This window comes from Lepidochelys kempii, chromosome 2 (genome assembly GCF_965140265.1).
Source record: "Lepidochelys kempii isolate rLepKem1 chromosome 2, rLepKem1.hap2, whole genome shotgun sequence".
Classification (NCBI taxonomy): domain Eukaryota; kingdom Metazoa; phylum Chordata; order Testudines; family Cheloniidae; genus Lepidochelys; species Lepidochelys kempii.
The window spans coordinates 199,442,146-199,452,585 of record NC_133257.1 but is presented as its reverse complement, the minus strand read 5'-3'; positions in this window follow the sequence as shown (position 1 = coordinate 199,452,585).

Here is a 10,440-nt window from a genome sequence, read left to right as displayed (position 1 = left end):
CTGAGTTGAGAGTGCTGTCCAGAGCGCTCAGAATGGAGCATTCTGGGATAGCTCCCGGAGGCCAATACCGTCTAATTGTGTCCACAGTACCCCAAATTTGACCCAGCAAGGCCAATTTCAGCGCTAATCCCCTTGTTGGGGGTGGAGTAAGGAAATCGATTTTAAGTCGAAAGAAAGGGCTTCATCGTGTGGACGGGTCCAGGGTTAAATCGATATATCGCTGCTAAATTCGACCTCAACTCTTAGTGTAGACCAAGGCTAAGTGGTAGAAATTGGCTTTAAGAGATGGTCTCTGAGCACTGCTGGGGGCTTGATATTACTTATATGGCCCTGGGACAGAGCCAGGTGGAAAGGAAGGGCGTCAACTCCCCTACCAACCACCCTCCTGCAGGGGCGCTGGAACAATCTGTATAGTGGGAGTGCTGAGAGCCATTGAACCAAACTGTAAACCCTGTACATGATGGAAACCACTTCAAGCCTGGGGGTGCAGCAGCACTGCATCACCCTAGTTCCAGCACATACACTCTCCTGTGAAGTAGGAACAAACCCCTTCTTCTTTTCTTTTCCCCACCCAGAAATAAGTGTATTGTAAAACCTAAGGCAAGGACATGCAGACCACAGGGGGGTGGAGGTGGGGACATTGGACACATGTATTTTCTTGAACTGGGTTACTAAATGAAGGGACTCAACTGGTGTCCCGTCAGGAATGCTGAGTCATCATGACCTATCAGAAGAGGGACTGCCACAGCACTGGAGTGACTGCTGGGAATGGATGCTGGAGACAGAGGTGAGCTGTGACGCAGTGACCTAACTGCTAGGTGGGACCACTGGGAAGTACAGCCCTATCACAAGAGTGTAATAGAGTTATACATAATATTGCTTCAGCATGCTCACACTGAGATACAGAGGCAAAAGAGGGTGGACAGAAAGCCTATTCATGCAGCAGTTTCAGTAGAAGCTCCATATAATGCACCTCAAAAGAGACTCCCTGCAAAGGTCCCTGTAGGGAACCAGGGTGGCTCCCCTCCAAACCAGAGGGTAAAGAGCCACCCTCTGAGCCTGAGTGGGCGGGGCCAGGCCAAGCTTCCGCCAATCCCCGGACGGGGAAGGGTGGGACAGGAAGTACAAAGGGCGGGGCCCTCTGCCCAGTGGGGAGAGCACTAAGGAGGGAGACAGACACAGGCTGCTCCCTCGCGATCCTTCTGCTGACCCAGGCAAAGCTCTGGGCAAGGAGAAGCCTGACCGGGGGGAAGTCCTTTGGCAATCAGGGCTGCCGGCCGCTGAATACCCAGAGGACCTGGAGGGGCCTGACTGCAGCCCGGGCCAGCGTGAGTCCGATACCGAGGGGGAGTGGGAGTGGCCCGCAGCAGAATACCCGGAGGAGATGGAGGGACCGGAGCGACCCGCCTGAGAGAGACCCGCCTGGAAGTAGCCCAGGGGCCCAACTACACCGTGGGGTGGGTGTGTTTGTTCAGCGGGCGCGGACTGCCCCGCTGACCCAGTGGTGGGACTTTCGCCTCCCGCCACTGTCAGGGCCCTGGGCTGAAACGCAATGGAGTTGTGTGGGCCTGCGTTCCCCTACCCCGGCGCTCCCCTGCCTGAAGGGCGCGCTGTTGACTCTTGCTGGCGCTCCCCTGCCTGAGGGGCGCGCTGTTGACTCTTGCCGGCGCTCCCCTGCCTGAGGGGCGCGCTGTTGACTCTGGCCGGCACACCTTCCCGCTAATTCCCCAACACCCGGGAGGTGGGGCCGAGGCCTGCCACGGAGACCATTGCTCTCCATCACCCCTAGGGGCTCGGAGGACCGACCGATGCCTGTCACAAGTGGTGGAGAATGCGGGCAGGCGATCCCAACCCCTGACGAAAGGGGTAAGTGCAAGGGCACCTCTGAAGCTCCCCTACTGGAAAGATGGAGATGGAAAGGCTTATCAAGTTCCTGGCTGAGAGCCAGCAACAGCAGCAGCACCAACTCGTGCAACAGCTGGGCGCCCACCAGCAGCAGTTGCTCCAAACCCTGGGGGCCCAGCACCAGGAACAACAAACCCAGTGTTTCCAGCAGCTTGCAACCCTGTGGTCGGGCCATGGTGGCGCTCAACCGGAGCGGGCAGCCACCCCGACCCCTCCCACCCCACCGATCCGTCTGGCCAAGATGGGGCCTGAGGATGACCCGGAAGCCTACCTTCGGGCCTTCGAGCGGATGGCCTCAGTGGCTGGTTGGGCGCCTGACCAATGGGCGACACTCCTCGCCCCATATTTGACGGGGCTAGCCCAGAAGGCTTACCGTGGGCTCCCAGATGATGAGGCCCGCATTTATGCTCGAGTGAAAGTGGCTATCTTGGATGCCTTCGACATTACCCCGGAAACCTTTCGGCGACAGTTTCGGGAAAAGGTCTACCCACCGGGCGCCAGACCCCGGGCGGTGGCCCAGGAACTGAAGGACGCGGGTAACCGATGGCTCCAACCCGAGCGTTAAACCGCAGCTGAGGTGACAGAACAGGTCGTCCTTGAGCAATTCGTGCACATCCTCCCACCCCAGCGGAGGGCTTGGGTGTTAAGGCACTGGCCACAAAGTCTGAGCTCGGCCGTCACGCTTATGGAGGACTTTCTCAAGGCTGAGGCCCCGATAGGACCAGCCGCCCTCCCCCCAAACCCTGGACCCAATGCACAGAAACTTGAACAGAGGGGCCCGCCTCCCAAACCAACGCACGCCATCATACCCGACGACCAGAAGGCAGCAGGACCGAGTTTTCCCGACGGCCCGAGTCAACACCACTCTCTGGCCCTGGACGCTTAACCCAACCACCAGGCCCCAGCCCACTCTGCGGCCCCACCGGTGCCCCCATGCGGCCGGCACGCCCAGAGGTAGGACCTTGTTTCCGATGTGGCGAGTATGGGCATCTGCAACGGGGCTGTCCTGCAATGGACTGCAACTTTGGCCTGGTGTGCGCTGGGGAGCGACGGGCCCGTCTGCCCTCCGTGGCCAAACTGACAGCTCCCATGGAAGTCACCGGGGTCCCCGTGGTGGGTCTAGTCGATTCGGGCTGTGGGCAGACCCTTGTCCGCCAGGTGCTCTTCTCGGACCCCCAGCAGACCATCGGGGAAGTACGGATTCAGTGCATCCACAGAGATGTAAAATCATACCCCACAGTGCGGGTCCCCGTTATGGTGCATGGAGTAACGCAGTTAATGAATGTGGCGGTGGCGTCATCCCTCGCCTATCCAACGATCCTGGGCCGGGACTGGCCAGACTTCGTCGAGGTGCTCCAATCCCTACCCACCAAAGAGACATTAGAGGGAGCCCCGCCTGAGAAGAAGACAGGACCTGACTCAAGCTCCGACCCTGGAGCGGAACCAGGCCCCATCCCTGGGCAGGAGGGCCTGGAAAGGGCGGGTCCCCCTCCTGACCTGGTGGACTTTAGCCGAGATGAAAGGGAGGATCCTACGCTCCAGTTTGCCTACGAGCAGCTGGCCTGGGTGGATGGTGAGGTTGTGGAGGCACAGCACACCACCCAGTGGCCCAGGTTTGAACTCAACCACGAGCAGCTCTACTGCCTTGACCGAGACCCCCAGACCCAAGAGGTCTGGACCCAACTCGTGGTCCCCCGCATCCATCGTCGGGCTGTCCTGAAGCTTGCACATGACATCCCGTCTGCCGGCCATTTAGTGCAGGAAAAAACTGTGGCCAGGGTCCTGGCCAGGTTCTTCTGGCCCAGCATCCACCGTGAGGTGAAGGAGTATTGTGCGTCGTGCCCAGACTGCCAACATGCAGCCCCGGCCGGGGTACGGAAGGCCCCCCTAGTCCTGTTACCAGTCGTAGGTGTGCCATTTGAGCGGGTAGCCATGGACCTGGTCAGGCCTTTCCCAAAAAGCAAGGCGGGCCATCAATACATCCTTGTCCTGATGGACTATGCCACCCGCTTCCCAGAGGCCATCCCCTTAAGAAGTATCACCGCCCGCACTATCGCTGCGGAGCTCGTGAAGATCTTCGCAAGGGTGGGCCTCCCACGGGAGATACTCACTGATCAAGGGAACCAACTTCACATCTAAGCTGTTCCGCCAGGTATGTGCCCTTTTGGGGATTAAGAAATTGCAGACCTCGGTCTACCATCCCCAGACTGACTGATTGGTCGAGCGGTTCAACCGGACCCTGAAGGGGATGTTGCGGCATTTCCCCACCCAGGATCTCCGCCAGTGGGACCAGCTGCTCCCTCCTTTACTACTGGCGATTCGAGAAGTCCCACAGGCATCCACGAAGTTCTCCCCGTTCGAGCTCCTCTATGGGCGGCGACCCCGCGGGGTGTTGGACCTCTTGAGGGAGACTTGGGAACACAACCTGTCCGCAACACAGGTTCTCTTGCAATATGTCTTAGAACTGCAGGGGCGTCTGGTGCGGGCGGGCGAGCTCGCAAGGGAAAACACTGCCCAAAGAGCCCAGGAGCAACACTACAATTGGGGCGCCCAGGCTCGATCATTCGGGCCAGGGGACTGAGTACTCCTCCTGCTCCCCTCGGAGGAATCAAAGCTTTTTGCCCGCTGGCAGGGTCTGTATGAGGTCCTCCACCAGGTAGGGCCGGTAACTTATGAGCTTCGGCAACCTGGTCGCCGTAAGGAAAAGCAGATTTATCATGTAAACCTCTTAAAACCTTGGCAGGACCGGGAAGGGCTCCGAGTGGCCCCATATCCCCCTGAACCAGAACTGGGGCCCCAACCACCCGAGGAGTCGGATAATGGTGAACCCCAGCTAGCAGAGACACTCACTGTCGAGCAGCGAGAACAGGCACTCTGCTTAGTGAGGGCGTTCCCCAAGACGTTCACCACGAAACCCGGGCGGACTACGCTCACCTACCATGTGATCCAGACGGAACCCGGGGTGGTGGTCCGAGAGACAACCTGGCCATTGCCGATGCGAATGCGGGAGGCCGTAGAGGAGGAAGTCCAGGCGATGTTGGAGCTTGGTGTTATTGAGCCCTCCCAGAGCGAGTGGCGGAGCCCCGTCGTCCTCGTACAGAAGCCCGATGGGAGCCAGCGGTCTTGCATTGACCTCCGGAGGGTCAACACCATCTCAAAATTTGACGCCTATCCGATGCCCCGCATCGATGAGCTCCTCGACCGGCTCGGGGAGGCGTGTTATATCATCACTTTAGATCTCACCAAAGGGTACTGGCAGATCCCCTTGGATCCCAGGTCCAAGGAGAAGACCGCGTTTGCCACCCCTTCAGGGTTATACCATTTCACCTGGATGCCTTTCGGCCTACAGGGGGCCCCGGCAACCTTTCAGCGTTTGATGGACCGGGTGTTGCAACCACACACGAAATACGTGGCGGCCTACCTGGACGATGTGGTCATCTATGGCAATAACTGGGAGGAGCATCTTAACCAAGTAGCGGCAGTCCTCTGGGACCTCCGCGCAGCCGGGCTGACGGCCAACCCGAAAAAATGCCGAATCGGGCGAGAAGAAACCATTTACCTGGGGTACACCTTGGGCCGGGGACAGGTTCGCCCCCTCATTGGGAAGGTCCAAGCACTCCAGGAATGTCCGGTGCCGACCACAAAGAGGCAAGTATGTCAATTTTTGGGCTTAGCTGGTTATTACCGGTGGTTTGTACCCCACTTCGCAAGCATTACGGCCCCGCTAACGGAGCTCTTGACAAAGGACAGTCCCCACCCGGTGCATTGGTCCAACGAGTGCGAGATGGCCTTTCGAACCATCAAAGAACGGCTGTGTAGCGATCCAATACTCTTTAGCCCCGACTTCCATCGTGACTTTATTGTCCAGACAGATGCCTCAGGCGTTGGGCTTGGGGTGGTCCTCTCACAGGAGGTGGATGGGGAGGAACACCCGATTGTTTACCTCAGTCGGAAGCTGTTCCCCAGAGAACGGAACTACTCCGTCGTGGAGAAAGAGGCCCTAGCTGTTAAGTGGGCAGTCGATGCTCTCTGCTACTACCTCCTCGGGGCCCCCTTTATACTGGTTACGGACCATGCACCCCTGAAATGGCTCAATAAGATGAAGGACAATAATGCCAGGCTGATGCGATGGTATCTCACTCTGCAGCCCTATGCTGTCACGATCCACCATCGGGCGGGACGAGACAACGCCAATGCGGATTTCCTATCCCGCCTCGGAGAAGGTGAGGACGCCAACTCCGAAGATCGGGAGCTGGATTTGAGGGGTGGGGTATGTAGGGAGCCAGGGTGGCTCCCCTCCGAACCAGAGGGTAAAGAGCCACCCTCTGAGCCTGAGTGGGCGGGGCCAGGCCAAGCTTCCGCCAATCCCTGGAAGGGGAGGGGTGGGACAGGAAGTACAAAGGGCGGGGCCCTCTGCCCAGTGAGGAGAGCACCAGGGAGGGAGACAGTCACAGGCTGCTCCCTTGCGATCCTGCTGCTGACCCAGGCGAAGCCCTGGGCAAGGAGAAGCCTGACCGGGGGGAAGGCCTTTGGCAACCAGGGCTGCCAGCCGCTGAATACCCAGAGGACCTGGAGGGGCCTGACTGCAGCCTGGGCCAGCATGAGTCCGATACTGAGGGGAAGTGGGAGTGGCCCGCAGCGGAATACCCAGAGGAGATGGAGGGACCGGAGCGACCCGCCTGAGAGAGACCCGCCTGGAAGTAGCCCAGGGGCCCAATTACACCGTGGGGTGGGTGTGTTTGGTCAGCGGGCGCGGACTGCCCCGCTGACCCAGCGGCAAGACTTTCGCCTCCCGCCATTGTCAGGGCCCTGGGCTGGAACGCAGTGGAGTTGTGTGGGCCTGCGTTCCCCTACCCTGGCGCTCCCCTGCCTGAGGGGCGCGCTGTTGACTCTTGCCGGCGCTCCCCTGCCTGAGGGGCGCGCTGTTGACTTTTGCCGGCGCTCCCCTGCCTGAGGTGCGCGCTGTTGACTCTTGCCGGCACACCTTCCCCCTAATTCCCCAACGCCCGGGAGGTGGGGCCGAGGCCTGCCAAGGAGACCATTGCTCTCCATCGCCCCTAGGGGCTAGGAGGAGCGACCGACGCCTGTCACAGTCCCCCTCCCAACATAAGGCAGGGCAGAAGGAGAAACACTGCTTACCTCCTTATGGGTTAATTACTATTTTGGGAACATCAAGTTTCAGCAGATATGTCATGTGGAGGAGCTTTGCATTTCCCTGCTTTCCTGAACCTAGCTTGGTTTGTGAACTTCTAGAACAAATTCTGTCCTGTATGCATGAAAACTATGACAGGTGATATGCTTTGTAGTAAAGGTGTGTGTGTGTGTGTGTGTGTAAAAAAACCCAAAAAACTAAGGGTGGATTTTGAGGCAGGATTTGCAAATATATCATGCAAGTGGTCCTACTGAAGTCAATGGGACTTCTTGAGTGAGGCGTGAATAGGATTTGGACCACTGTGGATCTTTTGTTTGTTCACTTTTAAAACAAAAATGTTACTATTTGATGACAACTAGAGTGAAGAATCTAGACCTTATGATATACATATTTAAATGTAAAACACTGTGATTTAAAAAATGCAACAAATTGAGGAGAGGCTGCCATAACAAGCAATTTAACTAGATAAAGTGCCCAAAAATAATAGTCTGGGCCCAGTTTGACACTCTATTCCAAATGTTATTGGTATCGGGGTGAACTCTTGATTTAATTCTATTCAAAACTCCTGTTGCTATGTGGACTGTCATATCTGGCCCAATAGAAATTATGCAAGGGTATCTGAGAGTACAACTGATATATAGTATTTCACTCTATGTTCTGCTTCACAAGAAAATTTTTGAAAGCTAAATACATTTAAGAAATGGGAAATTAACCTATAATTTAACTATGATATGGGCTTAGGAATCAGTAGAGGTTCTACAGAACCAGAATGCAAGAGCAACAATGAGAGCTACAACTTGTATTAGTTTCTATTAGAATTAACACAAACCTAAGTACTATATCCCCAGTAAGCCATTAGTTATCAGTGCTAATAAATGGTGGGAAAATGAGTGTAGCGCCCTTATAACTTAAAAATAAACAGTATGCATGGTGGTGTGTCATAAATATAGTACATACTGTAAGACTTGTGCTTTAAATATTGTACACTTAACAGACTTGTTATTCTTACTTGCTATTGATACCCAAGTATGTTTTTTGAATGTATTTTGGTCTCACAAAAACATAGTTTGATGTTCCTGCAACATTCCACATGCAAGTAGTTAAAAGATTATATGCCAGGCCACCGGCATTGTACAAGTCAAAAGTGATTTACTGCTGATGCATTTGTCTCTTGATGAATATTTCCAAGATCATACAGCTGTTGTTTATCAAGTATCATTTATAAAGCATTACATGACAGTAAGCTATAAAGAATGCACACACAATCTTGTTAAACGAAACATAATGCTTGGCAATCTAAAAAATATATTCATTGTAGATTTAATTGTTGAATAGTTATCTTGATTTATACCACACAACTGGGTACTTTTTTATGGTTTACAGTGACTTTGGATACACTGAACTTCAGTTTGTCACTAAAATTGGTTTATGGGCTCAAGTTGCAAATTTTCTTCTTGAAGTGCGCCCGTAAGGACCAGTCCAGCATTCCTTGCATACTAGAAATCTCCATTGACCACAGTTGTTCAAATAGCCTATATCACTGGATTGGTTCTAGCCCAGACTAATTGTGGTGAAGAATTTATCTGATGGCTATTCAATGGCATCTGTGAAATGGCTCAGTGCTTTTGGTTCAGTTTCTAGTAATTGGTGGCCATGCTTTCTTCAGAAATTTGTTTATTTTTTTGGTTGAGATTCAAAATATTTCGATTCAGATATGCTGCTGTAGTGCTCCGTGGGAATTGTAGTTTGGTTGCCTCATGTCCCCACTCTCCTATATAAGTGGGCTCCTCAGCTGGATTACATTTCCAAAGACTCACATGATGCACCAATTGGCTAGGGAGCCCAGTTTACAGAGGAGGATGAGAGCATGGGTAACCCATACTACTGTGGCATTTCCAAATAAAGCTATTTTGTTTTTCAGCCAAAATATTTTGGTCTTTGATTTTTTTTCTTGATGAGAAATCTAAAGTTTGCTCATCCCAGCTGAGATGCCAGCAGTTGTATATTGTTATTTCTAGAAGACTTTCCTCCAGAGCTCTGTTTAGCAGCAGTTTAGAAAACCTTCCACTACCACTGTTCATGCTGTACTTGATCTGCTGATGTGCATAGAGTATTTCAGTTTTCAAGGCTGGTATCTTCCATCCAAAATCACCAAATTCAAAGTAAATTAAAAGAATATATGTTTACCAGCAAGTTTAAAGAGGACCTGTTAAGACTCGTATGCCTAAAATATGTCCTACTGCACTTGTTGTGGTTTGGATCCCAGCTGTGCATGAGTGAAAGCTATTCTCTGCAGTGCTTGTCTTCTCTCTTGTAGAGAGCCAGTAAAATGAAATTTACCAGAATTCTGACTAAGTGAGCAATATCCTTGTAAATTTAATGTATCTGCCTGCATACACCGTGAGAGTAAATATATACAGCAAGGAAAAGCATCCAGGCATAAGCTTTATCTTGAACATGCACACCTGTGATTATAGAGAGAAAGAAGGAGACTGCTGTTATTCTACTTTCAGAACCAATGCACAGTTTGTTTGTTTATCAGATAAACTCACAATGTAAAATTCCACCAGAAAACAAGGGAGTGGATTTCAGCAAGATGTTTGGACCAGATCACTGGAGTTCTTATAACATGTCAGAGGCTAGCCTATCAGCTTTTGAGCGTTCCCTTAAGACGTGATCAAACCTTGATATAAAACCTATGTAAACGACATGGCACATTTTATTAAATGTTTCCTTTGTCCCTTTATTTATTTTGAAAGGCTGGGGTGATTATTTCTGCTCAGACATTTGGTATGTGCTTTGTGGGTTAATAAGTATGTTGACATTTTCCCATCAGAATAATGCAATATGTACCCTGGCCCGGATCTCATACGAACTGTTTGTATGGAAAAATCAGAAGTACTGCAATTCCATTATTATGATAGTACAATTAACCTCTATTGAACAGATGTAGAAATTACATCTAATGATACATGTAGTTGACTTGAGACATTGGCCTTTGCCCACTGAGGACTAATCTGAGATCACCAAATTCCTTTTCACTTGGGACCTTTGCGCTCAGAGTCGAGAAGTGCAGTAAGTGATTTCACCATTAAACATCCCTGTGGCACTATAATCTTCCTAAAAGTCTGTTCTATACTCACTTCTACCTGAAGAAATTTAATGTGATACCCCAAGTGATGCAACAGGAATTCTTAGCAGAAGGTCACTGATAAAAAGCACCTTCTTTTTTTTGACTATGGGTCTTACAGCTAAAAGGCTAGTGGGCTCTGGTTCCATAAGTTCAGACATCAACATAATCATTTACACCTGTGCAGAAAGCCAGGGCAAGGCTGTATTCTGAACGTGGCACAAAGTCCTTGTGATAGCCCTCTGAAAAGTGG